Below are 22,592 nucleotides of genomic sequence, written 5' to 3' on the forward strand. Positions count from 1 at the left end.
ACAGCGAAGGTTTTGGGTTTAGGAACTGAAACATGGGTGATGGGAGCAGGAATTGGAGAATTAGAATCAACGAAAAACCATGGGCATACAACAGGAGGGGATGAGACACCCATGGGCGCCGCCCCAGAGATCCGTCGACATCAATTTCGTGCCTATGTCCTCATAGTCATGCAAGAAGAATCAAAATCTTAAAAACAAAATAATAAGTTTAAACAAAAATATAAAGAACGTAAAACAGACTGCCTTTAACATTTGAAGAATGTTTATGTTTTGTTGGGACCAAATTAAATCACAGGTAAACACACTTCTTCTGCAGAGACTAAATGAATCATTATGTATGAGCTGTGCTGTGACCCCTCTAGTCTAAATTGGTAAGATAGCATTCTGGGGCAAATCCTTGAGGAAATTGCTTTACGTCTGTGCAGTAATTGTAGATCATATAATTCTTTTGCACCCATTGCATCCACCCTTGATCCGCAATGTTAAGATTCTTCCAATACCATGCTCCTTTATTTGAATTTGAGTCGCAAGAAGAAGTGCCATAAGACCAGACGCAAGCATTGAAGTTCATGTAGGAGGCAGTGAATGGCGACTGTGTCCAATCTATCTTTACAAGTCCACCTCTTGTGGCCCAGTTATCAGCATTCCAGAGACTGGAGTATAATCTCATAGCTTGGTTTTTGGGGAATGGAGTACCAAATGACTCCTGGTTCTTGAACTGTTGGAAGTTCATCAACCAAGAATCTACATATACACGCACCAGTGTTATAGCACATTATTTCTTACAAGGCTATGTAATTAGTGATAAGATAATCAATACATAGGACTTGAGGTTCCTGATCGAATTAAGAATAGAGATATCACATATGATTTGTTGACATTAATGTTGGAATTTAGGATTATTTTATTGTTTGAATTTGGGCTTAGCCCGTTAGTATTAGGGTTTCGTTTTCTTGCTTATTAGGGTTATGTTAGTTCTCTATATATATGATGTTTTGTAGCTTGTAGAATTACAAGTTAGTCACAATGTAGCCTTCTAGGGTTTTGTAGCCGTTTCGGCATTCTCGTTAGTTTAATAATATTCCTATTATTTTGTAGTCTTGTTTGTTGCACACTCTGATATTTAACTTGGTATCAGAGCAGGTTTGATCCTTCGGGATTTAATATGCCCTTGATTCGTATTAGTTTGTTTGTTCGTCTTGTTCATTGTTTAGATAGTCGTTGGTTTAGTTTGAAAAATATATATATATATATATATATATATATATAATGTCATTGCCCAGAAACCGCTCAGGTTTCACTTGCTCCTGCATTTGCACCAGCTCGAACCACCGCCTACCATTGATCAACACTGCCGCACCACCACCAACTCACTGCAAATACAAACTAGTTTGCTGCCAACCTTCCCACTTCGTTGCACCAATGCTTAACTGTCCAATGCAACCCACCTATTGCCTGCATCCGTTGCCCCACCACCGTTGCTGCTCGACCCTATACTCCGCTTTCATCTTGAACCCACTGAACCACCGCGGCAACAGAAACCCATCGCCACTGCACTCGCATCAACCCTATCTGCACAATGCCGCTGCAACCAAAAACCTAGCACATCTGCTGTCTGAATGGATTGTTCATTTGTTCGCTTCAATCGTTTGCCTTGTCATGTCCGCCTAACAGAGCTTGCCTTGTCATGTCCGCCTAACGGAGCTTGTCTTGTCTTGTCCGCCTAACGGATCTTGCATCCACATCTTCTTGTTGCAAACTCTTGCCGTGTACCGCCATGAGTTTGACAGGAGGTGTTGGAATTTAGGATTATTTTATTGTTTGAATTTGGGCTTAACCCGTTAGTATTAGGGTTTCGTTTTCTTGCTTATTAGGGTTAGGTTAGTTCTCTATATATATGATGATTTGTAGCTCGTAGAATAACAAGTTAGTCACAATGTAGCCTTCTAGGTTTTGTAGCCATTTCGGCATCCTCGTTAGTTTAATAATATTCCTATTATTTTATAGTCTTTTTCGTTGCGCACTCTAATATTCAACTACTAATTGATCATAACATTTACCACGTTGGTGGCATGTACTTAACAATTTGATCATAATAATTTTTCTTTCTATAAATTAAAAAGTTAACTCCGCCTGTGTAAGTTTATCTTACATTGCTGGTCCCAAGCCCGGATAAAGGAGGAGGGGGAGGGCGTCAGGTAGTCGACAGCCGGCACTCCATGGATACGTCGAATCCTTATGAAAATGAATCCAGAACGAAATCGCGCTAAAGCTAGGGCATCACTCGTAAGTGGCGCGCTGTGTGGCCCTAGCACAGTGATAAGTGAGCAAGGGTCGCTGTATCTCCATCGGCACTCGGATGCAGTGTTAAATGAGCAAGGGGGCCATATAAACTTCTTTTCGAACGACTCCACTCAAAGTTGTTTGGGAGCATATGCTCCTATCAACTTTACACGGGACACACAAAAGAAGTACTTTGATCCTATTAGACGGGGAAGGGTGAAGAAGCTAGGACAGAAGGGTAGAGTTCAAGAGAGCAGAATGCGTTTAGGAATGTGGAATATAGGAACCTTAACGGGAAAATCTATGGAAGTAGTGGAAGTTATGGTGAGGAGAAGGATAAATATTATGTGCCTACAAGAAACTAAGTGGGTTGGTCGTAAGGCAAAGGTTCTAGAAAACTCAGGGTTTAAACTTAGGTATTCGGGCACAAATAGAACGAGAAACGGTGTTGGCATCATCGTGGACAAGACCTTAACACAAGATGTTGTAGATGTCAAGAGGGTAGGAGATAGAATCATGGCAATCAAGATTGTAATAGGACACGAACTTATCAATGTGATTAGTGCGTACGCACCTCACGTAGGGTTGGATACGAGTTCGAAGGAGAAATTTTGGGAAAACCTTGGAGACTTGGTGCAAGGAATTGCTTAGACGGAGAAGTTATTTATAGGAGGAGATTTAAATGGACACGTGGGCAGGGAGACAGGCAACTATGGAGGTTTTCATGGTGGCCATGGTTTTGGGGAGAGAAACGAGGATGGGGAAGCTATCTTGGATTTTGCAATGGCATATGATCTCTTCTTAGCCAACACCTTCTTTAAGAAGAGAGAAGAACATGTGATCACATACAATAGTGGGTCGTCAAAAATACAAATAGATTTTCTTCTAATGAGGAAAGGGGATCGTATAACTTGTAAGGATTGCAAAGTTATACCGGGAGAGAGCTTGGCTAATCAACATCGCTTGTTGGTGATGGATGTACATATCAAAAGAGTGAGAAAAAAGAACAAGACTTGGAAGTGCCCAAGGACTAGATGGTGGAATCTAAAAGAAGAAAAACAAGCCATTTTCAAAGAGAAAGTAATCACCCAGTGTGTGTGGGATAGAGAGGGGGAAGCTAGCCAAAGGTGGGATTCCATGGCTAGTTGTATCCGAAAAGTAGCAAAAGAGGTATTAGGAGAGTCCAAGGGCTTTGCTCCACACCAAAAGGAATCTTGGTGGTGGAATGAGGAGGTACAAATAAAGGTGAAGGCTAAGAAGGAATGTTGTAAAGCCTTATACAAGGATAGGACCGATGAAAATGGTGAAAGGTATAGAAAAGCGAAGCAAGAGGCGAAGAAAGCTGTGAGAGAAGCTAAGTTAGCGGCTTATGACGATATGTATAAGCGACTAGATACCAAAGAAGGAGAGTTGGATATCTATAAACTAGCTAGAGCAAGGGAAAAGAAGACAAGGGACCTAAACCAAGTGAGGTGCATCAAGGATGAGGATGGAAAGGTTCTTGCTACAGAGAACACGGTCAAAGACAGATGGAGAGGTTATTTTCATAATCTTTTCAATGAAGGACATGAAAGGAGTGCTTCTTTAGGGGAGTTGAGTAACTCAGAAGAGTGTAGAAACTACTCCTTTTATCGTCGAATCTGGAAGGAAGAAGTGGTTGTAGCTTTGAAGAAGATGAAGCATAGAAAAGCAGTGGGCCCAGACGATATACCGATCGAAGTGTGGAAAGTTTTGGGAGAGATAGGTATAACATGGCTCACTGACCTTTTCAATAGGATTTTGAAAATGAAGAAGATGCCAAATGAGTGGCGAACGAGCACTTTGGTGCCTATCTACAAGAATAAGGGCGACGTACAAAATTGAATGAACTGTAGGGGTATTAAGCTAATGAGTCATACAATGAAGCTCTGGGAGAGAGTCATTGAGCATAGATTGAGGCAAGAGACACGGGTTTCGGACAACCAATTCGGGTTCATGCCAGGGCGCTCAACCATGGAGGCAATCTATCTCTTACGAAGATTGATGGAAAGATATAGAGATGGGAAAAAGGATTTACACATGGTCTTTATAGATTTGGAAAAAGCGTATGATAGGGTCCCAAGAGACATTCTTTGGAGGATTTTAGAGAAGAAAGGAGTACGAGTAGCATATATCCAAGCTATAAAGGATATGTATGAAGGAGCAAAGACTGCCGTAAGAACTCATGAAGGACAAATCGAAAGCTTTCCCATAACTGTAGGATTACATCAAGGCTCATCCTTAAGTCCTTACCGTTTTGCGTTGGTAATGGATGAGTTAACAGGACATATTCAAGATGATATTCCTTGGTGTATGCTTTTCGCAGACGATATAGTATTGATAGATGAAACTCAGGAAGGGGTAAATGCAAAGCTTAACCTTTGGAGGGAAGTGTTGGAATCTAAAGGTCTTTGCCTAAGCCGATCAAAGACAGAATATATGGAGTGCGAGTTCAGTGCAAATGGAGGCCAAAACGAGTTAGGGGTGAGGATCGGAGATCAAGAAATACCAAAGAGAGACCATTTTCGTTACCTAGGATCTATCTTGCAAAAGAACGGAGAATTAGATAGAGATCTCAACAATAGAATACAAGCTGGATGGATGAAGTGGAAGAGTGCATCCGGCATGTTGTGTGACCGTCGTATGCCACTGAAGCTCAAAGGAAAATTTTATAGGACGACAATAAGGCCGGCGATGCTGTATGGCACATAATGTTGGGCGGTAAAGCATCAACACGTACACAAAATGGGTGTAGCGGAGATGAGGATGCTTCGTTGGATGTGTGGGCACACGAGAAAGGATAAGATTAGGAATGAGGATATCCGGGGTAAAGTAGGAGTAGCCGAAATTGAAGGAAAGATGAGAGAAAATCGGTTACGGTGGTTTGGACATGTGCAAAGAAGGCCTACTGACGCTCCAATTAGAAGATGTGACTATGGGACAGAGGTTCAAGGCTGAAAGGGTAGAGGAAGACCTAGGAAAACTTTGGAAAAGACTCTAAGAAAAGACTTAGAGTCATTGGATCTAACGGAAGACATGACACAGGATCGAGCACAATGGCGTTCTAAGATTCATATAGCCAACCCCACTCAGTGACTTGGATTTTTCAAGTCTCCAACCGAGAAGTTTTCCTCACTCGGGAAATTAAGGGAACACTACCTCAACCTACATGCTCCACTCACAAAGCTTCAACATACAAGCTTCAACAAAAGAAAAATTCAAAGAACTTAGCGAAGAAGGCTTTGGTGTATTTAACACAATACGTTGAAATGAAGCAAAGCTTATTTATTGATATCCCCGATAAGTTACAAATATGTACATATACATGAATCAAAATAAACAAACAAGAGGGAGCCTTCATAAAGGTTGCTTAGGAGAAGTCTCAGCAGTCGGTAGAGCCCCAGAAAGAGAAGGCACTAGAGAGGGATCATTCGGAGCCTCAGTACTGGACAGAACCCTGGAAGGATGAGGTATCAGAGGTTGATCATTTGGAGCTTCATTACGCGGTACAGCCCCAAAAGACGAAAGCAATAAATGCCTTTGGAACAAACCCACCAACCTCTGATGATCAAGTAAAACCTGACCATCAGATTCCTTCATCTGGTCAAGCTTCCTCTTCATGTTTGTAGCATAGTCATGTGCGAGCCGGTGCAATTGTTTATTCTCATGTTTGAGCCCTCTAATCTCTTGTTTGAGACTCATCACTTCAGCCGTCAATGATTCAACTTGGCAGGTTCGAGCAAATAGGCGTTGGGCCATATTAGACACAGAACCTGCACACTGAACACTGAGAGCCAGAGAATCCTTAACAGCCAACTCATCAGACCGTTTGGAAAGTAGTCTGTTATCTTTGGGAGTGAGAAGGTTCCTGGCCACCACCGCAGTGGTCATATCATTCTTCATTACGGAATCCCCAACGGTAAGAGGACCAGTAGGGGAGACGAAGGATGGGCGCCATATGTTGTCTGGAGAAGGCGTGGCTGCCTCTTCAACAAGGTTCAATTCAAAATGACGGTTGGAGGGGCCAGACATTTTCAAAGGTGTTGAAGAGAGAAGAGGTCGGATAAATCAAGATCTTAGAAGTGCAAGAATGGAGCTTTTACTGGTGGAGATTCAAGTGTGCTTTGGAACTTAATGCCAGCCTCTATAAAAATCTGCACTCGACGGAGCTTCAGAAATCGAAGAGGCGCCTGCTCAGAAATCGAAAAGGCGTTTGCTTTCTCAAAAGTTGGGTTGCTCAGAGACCACGAGGGTCGATCTCAGAAATCGAAGAGGCGTTTGCTTTCTCAAAAGCTGGGCTACTCAAAGACCACGAAGGCCGATCTCAGAAATCGAAGAGGCGCTTGCTTTCTCAAAAGCTGGGCTGCTCAGAGACCACGAGGGCGGTTCTCAGAAATCGAAGAGGCACCTACGGGCATTCTGTCGAAGATTTTTGGGGAAGTAGAAAGCACATGAATCTTACTGTTCAATCACCCACTTTTCACATGCAACATTAGCTCATGGGTACCACAGATAACTTTGCCAAAGTTATTTGACAAAGTTGAGACACGTGAAGCTTGCAGCTCCCACTACATCGTTCTGACCAAGAAGGGTAAAAGAATAGCAAAGAAACAGCACTAACAAAGTTTAGACACATAAATTTTGAAGGTCTAGCTAACATATTATTACTCACAAGGGTAAAGGAACAATACCACTGCTGGATAATTGGAAAGTCCTTGTGTGTTAACCTCTGTGCTCCGTAGCAAGGTAGACTAGCAAACATGCTCAACCTTTACTCACATTCGAGAGTTGTCCGAATCTCGAGAGCCAGATCCCCGACAGGATTGCTTGTTCGAAAACCGAAGAGGCACCACTTTCTCAACTTCGAGAGCCAGATTTCCTTGGATAAAGCTTGTCTGTAATCTTCACACGCAACATCAGCTTTCCAGATACCACAGACCACTTTTTCAAAGTGCTCTGACAGAGTTAAAACATGTGAAATTGGCAGCTCCCACTACCGTGCTATGACCAAGTAGGGTAAAGGAATAGCATTACTACTTGTTGTTAGGGAGACTCCTATATATGTCGACCTCCATCCCCAACGGACAGGCAGACCTGCAAAAATGCTCAACCCTTCCTTATATCTGAGAGGGCACTCCCAATGAAACCTTTCGAAATATTCAGCTTTCTTTCCCCCCGATAATACCTCTGTAAACAAGCTATACCAGAGCAAGAATATCTCATATCATCAGGGTTAAAAGCAAGAGTATCCCATATCATGCTTTTTCCCTGTCTTTTCCTTTGGCTTTGTTCTTACCTGCAAGACAAGGAGAAAGAGAGCAATCAGTCAGCACTTGGAATCAAGCTCCCAGTCAGGAACTGACTGCCTGGAACCCCTTACCTGATTACTTACCTGGCATTGCTCTCGAGTACTCATCTTCAACATCTTATGCTTCCAGGGAAGATACCGCGTCTGCCTGAGGAATAGATAGGGCAAGTGAGAAGGATACAAGGAAGCATGTGGAGACAAGCGTAACAGCATACGTGCCGATACTTCCACTACTTTGTCAAAAGCAAAAGTATCCCATATCAGCAGGGTCGAACGTACTCTAGATTTGATGGACTTGTTTTGACCCTCAAATTCTTCAGTCGGCCTTATACTCTGGAGGAAACAAGAAAACCCTCAAGCCCAGTTCAAGAATAAGCCTGTGGAAAGTTACTTCTTCAAAAGCAAAAGTATGTCATATCATCTCTTCTCATTTTTCTTCTCTTTATCCTTCATGCTGCCTGCAAGATAGGGAGAATGAGAACAATCAGCCGGAACTCGAAATCAAACTTCTGATCTGGGACTGATTGCTTGGAACTCTGATTGCTTACCTTGTCTGTCACCTCTTTCAGCAGATCCTCTAGCTCGGCGACTTGGGGGACTCCTACTACATGGTTTGTATCGCGCTTGACCAAGCCTGAAACTACAAGTAAGCTTTAAGTGAAATTGATACATTACCTTGTGCATCTCCACCAGTTAAAGATACCACCCCTGGATGGAGGAAGAGTACTTCCAGAGAAGATGCCACGTCTACCTATGAGACAGATAAGGCAAGTGAAGACGATACCACACTTCGGTATTTAGAAGTTTCGTGATTACGAGATCATTCTCCCACAATATTTCCTAATGTAAGTTGTACTAAATCATTCACTTGTACTCACTAAAGGAGAGCTTGAACCTATGTACTTGTGTAAACCCTTCACAATTAATGAGAACTCCTATATTCCGTGGGCGTAGCCAATCTGGGTGAACCACGTACATCTTGTGTTTGCTTTCCTGTCTCTATCCATTTATATACTTATCCACACTAATGACCAGAGCAATCTAGCGAAGATCACAAAAAGCGACCGTTTTTGCTACCTAGGATCTATCTTGCAAAAGAACGGAGAATTAGATGGAGATCTCAACCATAAAATACAAGCTGGATGGATGAAGTGGAAGAGTGCATCCGGCATGTTGTGTGACCGTCGTAGGCCACTGAAGCTCAAGGGAAAATTTTATAGGACGGCAATAAGGCCAGCGATTCTGTATGGCACAAAATGTTGGGCGGTGAAGCATCAACATGTACACAAAATGGGTGTAGCGGAGATGAGGATGCTTCGTGGGATGTGTGGGCACACAAGAAAGGATAAGATTGGGAATGAGGATATCCGAGGTAAAGTAGGAGTAGCCGAAATTGAAGGAAAGATGAGAGAAAATCGGTTACGGTAGTTTGGACATGTGCAAAGAATGCCTACTGACGCTCCGGTTCGAAGATGTGACTACGGGACAGAGGTTCAGGTCCGAAGGGGTAGAGGAAGACCTAAGAGAACTTTGGAAGAGACCCTAAGAAAAGACTTAGAGCACTTGGATCTAACGGACGACATGACACAAAACCGAGCGCAATGGCATTCTAGGATTCATATTGCCGACCCCACTTAGTGGGAAAAGGCTTTGTTGTTGTTGTTGTTGTATAAATTAAAAAGTTATCATTTCCACAATCTACTTTTTTTTAATTATATATATATAATCTCATATTTCATTGGAGAGTGTTATAATTGATTGCATCACAAAAATGAGATTAGAAAATTGATAAAAATAAATAAATAAAGGAGGAGAATTTGGACAATAATTGATGATAGGAGGATATGTAAATTGGCATGCACAATTTTTAACCACATAAAGCAAATTCAGGCTTCATGTTAGTAAAATGTGAGATTAGCTCTTGCCACATTATCACTTAACAATCAATTTAACAAATTAGCTAACGGATACATGAATTGCAATAGTTTGATGATCATGGATGGGGTTACAATTGAACCCAAACTTGAGAGTGCAAAATGTAGTTTAATGTAGTTTATATAACAATTTTTTTTCCCTATGTTATAGATGTTTACTTACATAACATTTTGGGGATTCCAAAGTATAGAATAGGTGTGGAAATCAGCAGTGGGATCAAACCAAAGATAGAATTGCTGTTCTCTACCCTTGCCTTGGTAGAACACATTAGTATGAAGAATGTAAGGCTCACCAGTAACATTCCCTAAGAATTCAAAGTTTATCTCATCTTGGGATGAACCAGTTGATGATAACTGAAACATACAAATGTACAAGAATACCGTAAGCATCAGAATTTAATATATAAAGTACTCTTGCAATTTTCACTATGTGATTTCATGGCAAAAAACCTCTCATCTATTTTCCAATAAATCACTTACATTAATGTGTGTGTAACTTTCAGGATACATACATAGAAGGTAGTGACAGTGCCAACACAGTTTCCAGCAACAAGCTTGATCTGTATATCAATCATTGCATATAGGTATTTGTGGAGCCTACAATAATCCCAAAAATTCTAGAGACAACGCGGGGATTTTTACTCAAGAAAGACAAGATTGCCCTCATTAAATAGGCAAGCTCCTCACAAACTCTCACGCCCAGCTCACACCCATAAAGGTCCCAACAACTAAATACGACTGTCCATAGCTCACCTGCCCTTGGCAAGGAAAAGTCAAAGCATTAAAGATAAGGTAATTACCCAAATCCTATCTTTAATACATTCCAAATTGAAGATTGACTCCATTCAAGTAAGTAATCCCTATTTAAAGGGAAAATTAGGTTCACATCCTTCTTTTTATTACTCCATTGATTAAAATCCTATTCATTTTCAATTTTTGATCAAGGTCCTTTGGTATTAATAACATCATTAATTATTTGAATAATAAAATATTTTTATTTTTAAATATATTCATTTAGTGTTAAAATGCTACAATTAGTATATTTATATTTATGGCTAGATTTTTTATCATATATTTTTAATTTTAGTTTGTACCCATTTTTAATTTGCAAATATTTGTTAATTTGTACCAATTTTCTTTTCATTTTTTATTTTTACCCATATATTAGTTTCTTTTTGTGCCCAATTTTTTAAATTTTTATTTGTGTTTGTACTCATGTGTATACCGTCACGTGACATTGTATATTTAATCAATGATAGAAAAATTACATATGGTATATTTATGTTTTATGCCTAAACTTTGTATCATATATTTATATTTTTAGTTTTTCATCTTTTATCTGTACCCTAATTTATTTATAATGCACCCATTCTTCTTTATTAATGTACCACTTTGTTATATGTGAAATGTACCTTTTTTTTTTTGTAAAATATACCAATTTTTTTAACACTATGGATACATTCTTCTGCCATTTATTATTTCTTATTTTTACATAGTTTTTATCCATTTATTAAATCAAAATGTTTGAATTTTTTTATTGTAACCGTTTCTATAATGAGGGATTTTAAATTTATAGGATTATAAATCTCATAAAATATCAAACAATTAATGTCAAAACTATAAAAATATAAACAGTAATAGTAATATAATGAGGTGTACAAAGTTTAGGGACTTTGATCAAACTTTGAATACTATCTTTAATACATTCCAAATTGAAGATTGACTCCATTCAAGTAAGTAATCCCTATTTAAATCTATTAGGGATAATTACTCCATTATCTCAAGATATTGAGGCAGCTGAGGTTGAGAAATATGGTGCCTTTGAGCTAGTAATTAACCAATTGAATGGAGACTACAAGTGCAGACACATCACAATGGCAGGTTATTATTTGGCAGCCACTAAATTGTTGAGTTATTGGGGAACTGAAGTATCAAATAACCATATTCCCAGGGGAGCAAATTTAATTGCTAATGAGATGGCACAGTTGGCTTCTAGAGCACAGATTCAAGAAAGAAGATTTGAGGTGAATGTAGATGTACAAAGGAGGAATCTCCCTTCTATCTTTGAAAAAGGGTTCAACCTTGATGTAATGACCAAAGAACCTGAAATAGAAGACGGGAGAACATCAATTATTCAGTACTTGAAAGACCCTTCTTTCCCCACAAGTAAGAAGATTAGGCAGCGAGCAACTAAGTTTGTCATGTGGGACAAAACTTTGTTAAGGAAGACTCTAGATGGGCTTCTATTGAAATGCTTAGGCCTAGAAGAATCAATAAGAGTGATGACTGAAATGCATGAAGGCATTTGTGGAGCACATTAAGCTGGAACCAAGATGAGATGGTTGTTGAGAAGATATGGCTATTTCTGGCCCGATATGGAAAAGAATTGTAAGCCTTATGCCAGAGGGTGTGAAGAATGTCAAAGACATAGACCTCTTCAACATGTACCCTCAGTACCCATAAATCCAGTAGTGAAGCCATGACCTTTCAGAAGATGGGCAATGGACTTCATTGGGAAAATTTATCTAGCTTCCAGCAAGGGGCACACCTTCATAATTGTGGCAACTGACTACTTTGCCAAGTGGGTAGAAGCTTTAATTGTGAAGACTATCACTTCAACTGCTATGAAGAAATTCATTGAAACCAAGATCCTACATAGATATGGGGTGCCCGAGACAATTGTTGGAGGTCGAGGGCCATCTTTTATCTCGAAAGAAGTGGAGGAATTAGTAAACAAGTTCAAGATAAAGATCATCCAGTCTAGCCCCTATTATCCCCAATCAAATGGTCAACCAGAAGCTAGCAATAAGATCTTCGTAAATATTATTAAAAGAATGGTGGCAGATATCCTAGAGAAATGGCATGAGAAGTTAGGAGATACTGTTTGGGCCTACAAACCCTCAAAGAGAGCAGGAACTGGGACCACCCCTTTTGCATTAACCTTCGGGCAAGATGTTGTACTCCCTATGGAAATCAATGTAAGTTCTGTAAGGCTTCAAAACCAGTTCGGTCTACATAGTGAGGAATACATTTAGGCCATGTGTCAAGGGATTGAAGATTTAGATGTAGCCCAAATTGAAGCCTTCAACAAAATCCAAGATGGGAAGAAAGCTGTTGCCCGAGCTTATAACAAAACAGTGAAATTGAAAACCTTCAAGGAAGGAGAGTTGTTCTTGAAGGCAGTTCTACCCTTGGGAGCTCAAGTTAGAGGTTTTGGGAAGTGGTGTCCCAGTTGGGAATGTCCTTTCATTATCAACCAAGGGTTGGGTAGAGGAGGGTACTACTTGACAGATTTAGAGAGAAACTTGAAAAGACATCCAGTTAAGGCCAAGTTTTACAAAAAGTATCACCTAACTCTGTGAGATGTTAGAGACTGTTATATTGATGAAGTTTGAACACAGGAAGAAGTGTTGGAGCCCTTTTGATTTGAAACAATTAGGTATAAATGGACAAGTCCAAGTAGGGGAAAATGGATCATTTATTCATAATGGAAGAAAGTTACAAAAATCTTAGCCTAACAAGTTCACATCCCTAGCTAATGCAGCTATCCTAGAGTGATAGGTCTGCATGATGGTGAAAATCTGGCTAGGTTCTTCTAGGGCAATGTTGCTGTTGGCTAGTTGGGCCTCAGAGTCCTCCACGTCTTAGTTGGCTCTCTTCACTTCTTCAATCTTCTGTTAGAGTTTTCTCGAGAGGGTCATTTACTCGACCTTTAGTGCTCAAGGTTGCTTTTCCAACTTTTGGATCTCGGAGGCCACCACCATGATTCTGTCTTCCATAGCCGAGCCCTCTTCCACTAATTGTTGTAGAGAAGATAAAGTTATAGAGTGCTTCTCCTTGTAGCACTTCACTCGGTTTGCTTGCCTCTTTGCCAGAAGGTGCTGATCCCTTAGAACCAAAAAATTCTCGAAGAATGATAGAAATGACTCGTATTGAACCTTTGGCATTTAATGATTTTGGTACGACTCGGTAAGGGCTTTCTAAGCTTCTTGGAGAGCCTTTAGGCTAAAGAAGGCAGTGAAGTGCCTCTATATCCACTCCTTGAAGACTCAGCGTAAATCTTAAAAATGTTGGGGCTTAGAAGGGCGCCTTGGAGACCTTAGCTTGGTCCTGATTTACCCTAACTCTTTGACTAGTTCGAGCAATAAGGTCTTGGCTGGAATGGAGGCAAGATGGAAAGGTATTACTCTAGCATCCCCGAAGGTAGCTTCAGTTGAAATGGAAGGAAGAGGCCCAGAAATGGAGGTGGCAACATCAGCAGTCTTCTTAGGCCTAAGGATGAGGATCCCTATGACCCTAGAGGCCTTAGGATGCTTAGGAATAACCGTTTTGCTCCCAGAAGGCTAGGGAGACTTACTCGAGCCCTCGCCAGAAGCCTGTTTTACATAAAGGAAAAAGTGAGTTAGAGATTTAGTTCACATTTAAACTGGATAATGGACAGAAATTGAAGGACTTATGTACCTGATCTGGCCTTTGAGCTTTGGGTTATGGGGCCTCTTTTATTGTAGCTGTTTTAGGAGAAGCAGACGGGTTGGCTTGAGAATGAGCCTGGGGAGCCTTCGGGCTAGTCATCTCTGAGACCACAAGGATCTTAAGGAATATAGGCTCCCCAAAAGATGGTGGTGGCTAGTTAGTGGCCTTATGAATTGTAGAAGACTGGCAAAGGCAATGCAGAGGTTAAAGGTTATTGAAGAGCTTGAAGAAAAATTTTAAGAAAAGTTTGGGGAAAAAGAAACTTACTGAAGTACAGTCATCTTCCACGTAGTGCAACAACTCCCCCAGTAGTAGGATTAAACTGTGAAATGGGACTCACCACCATGGCTGGAGGGGGAGTAGAAGAAGTAGGGGCTGAGATTTGCTCAATCTGAGGTATAGATGTCCCAACCTTCACCTAGGAAATAATAAAGGTGAGGATTAGTTTTGAAAGTTGGAAAATAACAAACGTGACCACAACTGAGGAAGAAGTATACCTATGAGGGCTTGGTCCGAGAAAACTGAGAACGCACTGATCGAGCTAAAAGAGAAGAAGGCTCGAGTTGGGAAATTCATTCCGCTCTAGTATCCTATTTCAAACAAACAAACAAAGGATTAGCACAAGTGTCCAAGAAAATGGACTTCAAAAGTAACTTAGTATTTAAGGTATGAAAGTTATACCTTCAACTCCTCGAGAATCATGTCGATAACCTTTTTGTCTTATTGTTGTACCTCTGCACCTGACTGCGATCCTTGGGGAATGGGGGCATATTTCTTAGTAGCAGGAGGCCCTTAGCACAAAGGATGAGGAGTGTTAGTTCAAAGTTGAGGAAATTTGTAACTGAGAAAGAAGACTAAGGCTAAATCACTTACTGGAAGATTTTTGTTTCTTCTTGTCCGCTTCGACTAGGTGGGCATATGAGAATTTGGAAGCCTGAGAAGTTTGAGCTCTGGTAATTTTCTTGGTAGGAGTTGCCCTCGGACCAGGTAGAGCAAGCTAAGGCTGAGGCCTCTCATCGGGCTCTGACTTCGAAGACTCTACAACGAAGACCCTTGCCCGACGAGGGGCCCTCTGAATCACCAAAGAGTTCAGAGATGTCTCCAGCAGCTTAGCTGTACCCTACTTTTTACCTTGCTGCCTCAGCACCAGCTTCTTGGAGAACAAGAGCATCTGTAGCTTCTTCTTTTGGTTCGACATCCACTTTTTCAATGTTACCTTGGGCTGCAAAATAAAATTAAAGTTAGTTAGTCATCAACTACAAAAACAGCATCTAAGAAAGACAAGATAGAGGCAATGTAATGTACCTATAAGAAGAAGCTAGTTCTTCTGGTTGATCGCCTCCTTCCAGCTCTTCAACTTCTCATTCTTAGGGAGAAAGTTGAAAAAGACATGCCATCATGGGCCTCTCTGATGTCCCCATCATACTTCTTTGACCACTTGGCCTCCCACCAAATGGCAAAATAAGAAGTGTATTCAAAGTTGAGTGCCACAGGCTTGTAGGTGCTGCTTATCACCTCCAAGCTGCACCGAGCTACCCGAAACGGGACCTCAAGGGGGAGCGAATGTGGTAGGAAGTCCCACAATGCATAAAGTCAAAGAGGAGCACTGGAATTGCCTGCCTGAATCCCAGCTACCTACCACAGAAGTTGGGGTGGTAGACTTCCAGCCCGCGCTCATAGCCCATGTGGTTGCTATGCACTCCCCAAGCCAGGTCCCATTGTTAGATACAGCTTATGAATTTATCCTTACAATGGCCACTAGCATCTTCTCCAAAGGCATCTTGGAAGATTTGGTCTAAGAACCATGGGTACCTCCAAAGGCATCCTGGAAGATTTGGTCCAAAAATCCTGGAAGATCTGCCCGAGTTCGGCAAACTCTGAAGAAGTAGAGGCAGGCAAGGGTCAAATGATTCGTGGGGAAAACCTTTGCCAAGATGCCTACTTCTTCGAGGAACTCCGGGTTAGGCGCCCGAAACTCAGGGAAGTACCACTGAAGCCAGAGTTTGACCATCCAGGTAGGCCCGTTGAGGTTGGTTTCGAAGGTTTCTTTCGTGGAAGAGATGGTAAAGGTGTGCTAAGAGGAAGGGCCCCGTGGCGACGTCATCGAAGGAGTGCAGTGCCTCCACCAAGGGAATCCACTCTAATTTTACTCTCTTGGACTTGTTTAGGAACACATGCTAAATGAGAAAGTACATGAGTTCTTGGTTCTATCTACCTTAGGAAAAGGCGGGCTGAACATGTTCTTGGAAAATGGGATAAAGCCTCCGACGGACGTCCCATACCTTGTGAACGTTGATGAGTTGTACTCCAGATGGGTGATGGACTCAGAGGTATTCGAGCTTTCAGCAATTGGGCGAGAAGACGAGGATCAATCATAGGTGACGTCCACATGCCTGCCCGAGGGTTTTAGTCTGAAGACTTGAGCCATGTCGAGGACAGTAGAAGACATGGAATCCATTCTAAAATAGAACGTGTGGGTCCCATTGTTCCAGAAAATCAGAGCAGTGGTCTGGAGCTCGAGCTTGGCTATGACTGTGAACTTGGAGAGCATGTTGAGCTTATAGATGCCGTTAGCCATCCACTTTTGCTTCCAGATGGGCTTAAGCTCGTCCTCCCATTGTGACCAGGCTTCATCCGTCATCAGTGGAAAACCTTTCTTGAAGTTTAACCACTTAATAGCCGAGATTCCAGCTATGGCAGAGTAAGGATTGTGGGTGAACCAGTTGGCATAAGACATGTTGTTCTCCACAGTAACACGGACTCAGGCAGTCCAAGTAGGCCCTAGAGAATGCACTCCTCCCTCTTCAAGGAAAATAAAAAGATTAAGGCTAGCCCGAGGGCAATGAAAGTTGTTGAGTCAGCGGTGCAAGTTGACGATCCCTTCACCAAACTTGCATCCAGGGTGAAGTTTAGGTACCATGATCGATTTTTGGGAAAAAGAAAGAGAGAGTTGAAGGCAAAAAGCAAGAGAAGGCTGAGAATGCAAGAGATTCTGGAAATTTTGGAAAATCAGAGAATAAGGATTGCTAGAAGTGTTGGCCGAAGAAATTTAAATCGAGGTTATATAACGGGCAGTTAGTTAACGTTGGAAATCATGGGTTAGTGCAAAGGTTGATTCGAAGTGATTGGATAACTGGTGCAAGTCCCAAGTTAAAGCGTGCGGTCAATGTTTACTCATTATTAATGTCTTGGTTTGCAAACTTAACAATGATTAAAGGGGGCACTGTTTGGGTTAATATTTCACATTGGGCTTTATGATATTAAGGCCCAAGGATGACAAAGCAAATGAGACCTGCCTGAAGCTCAAATGATAGGCCTAAAGCAAATTAAAGCCATTTCACCTAGGGCATGGGCCATGTGCCTATGATTGAAGTGATGGATGGCAGAGACCAACTCACAACCAACCAAAAAGCACTTTCTAATGGCTTGAAGAAGTAAATAGATGATGACTCATGGCCCTCCGTGTAATCTCAGTTAAAAGCAAGGCAAAAAGGGTCAGGCCAAATCATCTATAAAAGGAGAAAGAGACATCAGAGATAAGGACACTCAACCAACCAATCAAAAGACATACAAACTCTGCTCTCAAGCCAGGTCGTACCCAGAAAAGCTGAATCTTGTCTAGATCCAGACCTTTTAGCTGTAGTTCCTTTAGGAAAATCCATCTTTTGTCTAGTGTAAAAGCTTTGTTACCTTCCCTTAGTGTTGTAGTATCGATTCCCTTGTGCATAACCTATTTACCTTCCATCTTTTTTAGCATACAACCTCTGTAAACTCAAAAAGAAGTTGTTGCAAGAAGTTCGACCTTGCCCGAGTCTCTTTATTTGTACTTGCATTTAGTAGATCTGTCACTTAATATACTTTCCATCATGTATTCAAATCATTATCAACTGTTTTCTACTTAAGAGTTCTATTTGTATTCAAATCTGGTTAAGTTAATCAACCTGTTTTTATTAAAAGCAAACTGTGATGGAGGAAGTGGTTGAAATGGCCTTGAACTCCCTTCCTTTTGGACATACAAGATTATGAACTAAAAGTCCTTGTTTACAATGCAAGAAAAAGAACTTAATGCTGACTTAACCCATCTGTGACATTCCTTTGATAAACAAGAAGTTTGAGTAACTTGGGGCGCAAGTAATCAACTTAATCCACACATATTTAACAATCTATTATACTAAGATGACAGTTGCATGCTTAGATCCTTGTTATTTTTTATTGTGAGCCGCAAAGCCAACACCAAAGGCCCCACAAATGCACCTCTCAAACTAACTGAAAATTCATTTAGTAGCTCACCCAACAGCAAGAACTTGCCTGACAACCAACAAAGTGCCACCTTCTTGCAGAGCTGTGTGAGGGAAATCTTGCCCGAACAATGTCTGTCTTTGATGTGTGCATGCTGGTTTTCCTCTTATATACCTTTTTTTGGGGGTAATGCTAGCAAGATTGAATTTGTAGACTAAATTTACAAACTAAATGATGTGTCACTAATATGAATGAGCACGTTTATCAACGGTTAAGTAATAATTTAATCATTAACTTTCATGTCATTTAGTGTACAAAATCTTATTTACAAATTTAGTCTTTCTAGCTAGGATCTAATCCCAATCCTTATTAGAAACATAAAACCGCACCGCAATTAGGAAACGTCATCTCCTTCCATCTTCATTGGGCTAATCTTGCAGTAGCCTAATCCTAAATTTGAACCGCTCCTAACCATCTTGGCCCACAAATTCTCACCTCTTGGACCAATTTGCAACAACCCAATCTCTAATCTTCCTTGAAATCGCTCTTTGATCAACCCAATCCTCATGAGCTTAAGTTGACATTTACTGGGCTTTCTCGTATTTTCTTGTAAAATCTATATTTTGTTTTACAAGACTTGCACATAACACATTAAATAAAAAAATTAACACAAAAAACAATTGACAAGAACTAACTAGTGTTTTAAACTTTCCTAGTTTAAGTGTGATTGTGTAAATCCTATATTAGATTTGATTCTAGTTATCCTTTCTTATTACAACTTGTATTCCTTGGGGATGAAGAAATTTCTTCTCTCCTTTTACTACTATAAATAAAGGTGCTATGTAGGAGGGATAACACACACATTCCCCTACAATTCTAAGAACACATCTCTCTCAATCTCTCTTCTCCTTGCCGCCGGCCCCCTTAACCTTGTCAAACAAAATAGGCTACAACACGTTATCAGTACACTCCTACTGCTGCGCTTAAGAATCTAACGTTAAAGAATTTTTCTACATCAAACCAGTTCATCCATATCATCACACAATCAGGTTTTTTCAAAACAACGTTTTTTATCTCGATATTTTTGCAGCTCTGATAGCATGAACATTCACCATAATGCATGACCTAACTTTACGTTTTTCGAATTTTAGATTCTACATACATTGTGTATGCATTATATTCATAATTGTTGAATTATGTGAATTAGATATTTGCCATGAATTGCCATCTACATGCATTAAAATATTGAATTGCATATGCATCAAATTGAATTATATATGAATTCAATTGAAAAAAAAATCAAAATTGCCACCTGGGTTCTTCGAACCCGTGACCCCGAGCAAGCATGCAGCATCAAAGCTCCTTTGAAACCCGACGCTTATAGCGTCCAAACCTAGAAAATCCACATCGCCTGAAGTGAGACCATGGCTTTGTCGTGCAATTTTCTGACCAAATCCGACATGGTATCGTAATTTTGATTCGGTAACATTGAAATTCCTGAAGAAATTTCGTCGAATTTGGGTGAAATTCTAGTTTGAATTTCTTAGGTTTTTTTCTGTAATGTCAAGGTACTCTTTTCATCCCCTAGAACTTGCTCGCCGTCGAACCTATGACCTTGAACTGATAAATTTTTCCCAAAACACGACCGCCTGCAGCGGTGGCACTGAGCTTCGTCTTCAGTGACTGCACCCAGCTTCGGCTAGGGTTTATTTTTTATTTTTTTTGTTGAAACCCTAAGCCCCAAATCTTTGGGTTGACCTTCTCAGCCTAAAAAAAAAAGAAATTTTTTTAGGAACAGGGCTCTCAAGATGCTGCCCAATCCTTAGCTCGACCCAACACCGGCCTAAGGGGCCATGGTGTTCTAGCATTGTGTGTCGCACTAGATCCCAGCTCCCGTTTAAGCCCGACTCCTTTTATACAGCATGTCTACTATATTGGGCCTGCAACCCACTATTAATATTAGGGCCTGATCAGCCTATGAAAAAAAAAAACACAAAAATCTTGGGCCTGCCTACAGCAGGCCATGTAGATTTTTTTGGGGCCTTGCTTGATGCAGCCTGTTTTGTCCTTCTTCTCCTCATGGGCCAGAAGCATGCACCCGAGAAACCCTAGCCCAATTTTTGGGCCCCGAGCTTCGTTGTTTAATACTTTTAGACAATTTGGGTTATATATTTTTTTCACCCACACTTTAAATTATGGCCTTAAGTCCAAATACTTAATTCAATTATAACTATAGACCCGAAGTTCTGTTTGCATATTTTTGTTGCATATTTTTGAGTATATATTTGTGTTTGCCTGCGGGAACATATGAACCTGAAGTTCATAATTATTTTGAGACCTGAAGTTTCTTATAAACATGCCTTTTTTGAAAACCTGAAGTTTTCTTTAAAAACATCACCCATGAAAACCAGAAGTTTTTTCATGCAAAATTAAACAAATACATGTCTATTAGAACCTGTATGTTCTACTCATATGTGAATGGATTGATTTTTCTCCATTACACTCACCACATCTTGTCCATCTATTCTGTGATAGGAACATGTCGAATTTGGACAAACTTGACTTCACTACTTTGGAGGTCTCTGGAAGGAACTACCTCAAATGGGTCCAAGATGTGAAGCTCCACCTTAGTGCAAAGAACTTGCATCCCGCCATTGAAGAAGAGACGGACAATAAAAAACCACTGCTATGATCTTCATCCGAAGACATATCCATGATGCCTTGCAAACTGAATACCTTGTTGAGGAGGATCCACGTGCACTATGGGTCACTTTGGTTGATCATTTTGATCACCAAAAGGACATATTCTTGCTTGAAGCAAGACATGACTGGCAGCATTTGCGCTTCCAAGACTTTAAGTTTGTGAATGAATACAATTCTAAAGTTTGTCAAATCCGATCACTTCTCAAGTTTTGTAACGAAACTTTGACTGAAGATGATCTCCTGGAGAAGACCTATTCGACCTTTTCTACTTCTAATATTGTCCTGCAATAACAATATAGAGCTTAGAAGTTCACTAATTTCTCAGATTTAATCTCTGTTTTACTTCTCGCTGAAAAGCAAAACTCGCTGTTAATGAAGAATTATCAAGCTCGACCTACTAGGCGACTATTGTGCCTGAAGCACATTATAGCACAAATCAACGCCTAAAACACCAAAAGAAGCATGGTAGGGGCAGCCATAAGCCATCCCACCAAGGTCAACAGAGTCAAGGCCCATCCAAGGGAGGAAACAAAGCCCAGAAACGCTCAAACCTCGCTCCCAAAAACCTGAACTTGAAGAATAAGCGCAAAGCACCTAAAACCATGGAGGCAGATATGTGCTATCATTGTGGTTCAAAGGACCATTGGTCCCGTGTTTGCCGAGCTCCCCAGAAGGTTGTAGCTGAATATCATTCTCGTCGTAAGAAGTTTGAATCAAACTTTGTGCAAGTGGAAGAACCGGAGACTACAAAGATGGAGATTTCTAACTTTCAAGAAGATACCACCCTTATAGAAGATTAGAATCTTATACATAAACAATTTTAGTTAGTTAAAATTGCACTATGGGGCCGAATTCCACCTAGTGGCCAAACCCCCCCCCCTTTGTTTTGTGGTTGATTTTTGAACAATTTTCCTTTATGTTTGGATTATTTGTTGGTGATTTGTTTTTGGATATTAAGTTTTAATTAATTACCATCCTTGAATAAATGAAATTTTTTTTAATTGATATTTGTTTTTAGAACTTTTATGCATGTGACCGATTCAAATTAATTTTTCATTCTAGGTGTGACTAGTGGGGAAGTGAGTTGGCTGGCAGATAGTGTAACCACACACACAGTTTTGTGTGAACACATCTATTTCACTAACTTCATACCTAAGAATGCACTTCTGACAACCCTTTAAGGCCCATCCAACCTGATAGAAAGATACGGTAAGCCACATATAATGTTGTCCAATGGTACAATCTTGACCATTTCTGAGGCACTCTATTCTTCATGCTCCGAAAGAATGTTGTTAATTTTAAGGACATTAAAGATAACAATTGTCATGCTGAAACCCACGTAGAAAACGGAGTTGAATTTCTGTGCATAACTTCCTATGAATATGGCCAAAAGCATATTCTAGAAAAGATGTAGTGTATCCCGAGTGGTCTGTATACTATGACCATATGCCCTATAGAATGCCACTATATGACCGGCCCTACTACTGGGACCGCACATGAAATTACACTTTGGCATGATCGTTTGGGACATCTTGGACGAATAGCAATGCGCATAATCTTTAAATCATCACACGGGCATCCACTAACCCGAGGTTTAAGTTCGATCCAAGGAATTGCATGTCAAACATGTTCCA

At 40.6% G+C, this 22,592-nt stretch overlaps 1 pseudogene; it reads right to left on the reverse strand.

Annotated features, from left to right (window-relative positions):
• Positions 1-358: 358 nt before the first annotated feature.
• LOC114820441 (xyloglucan endotransglucosylase protein 7-like) lies at positions 359-15,701 on the reverse strand (annotated as a pseudogene).
• Between the last annotated feature and the right edge of the window lie 6,891 nt (positions 15,702-22,592).

This window comes from Malus domestica, chromosome 13 (genome assembly GCF_042453785.1).
Source record: "Malus domestica chromosome 13, GDT2T_hap1".
Classification (NCBI taxonomy): Eukaryota; Viridiplantae; Streptophyta; class Magnoliopsida; order Rosales; family Rosaceae; genus Malus; species Malus domestica.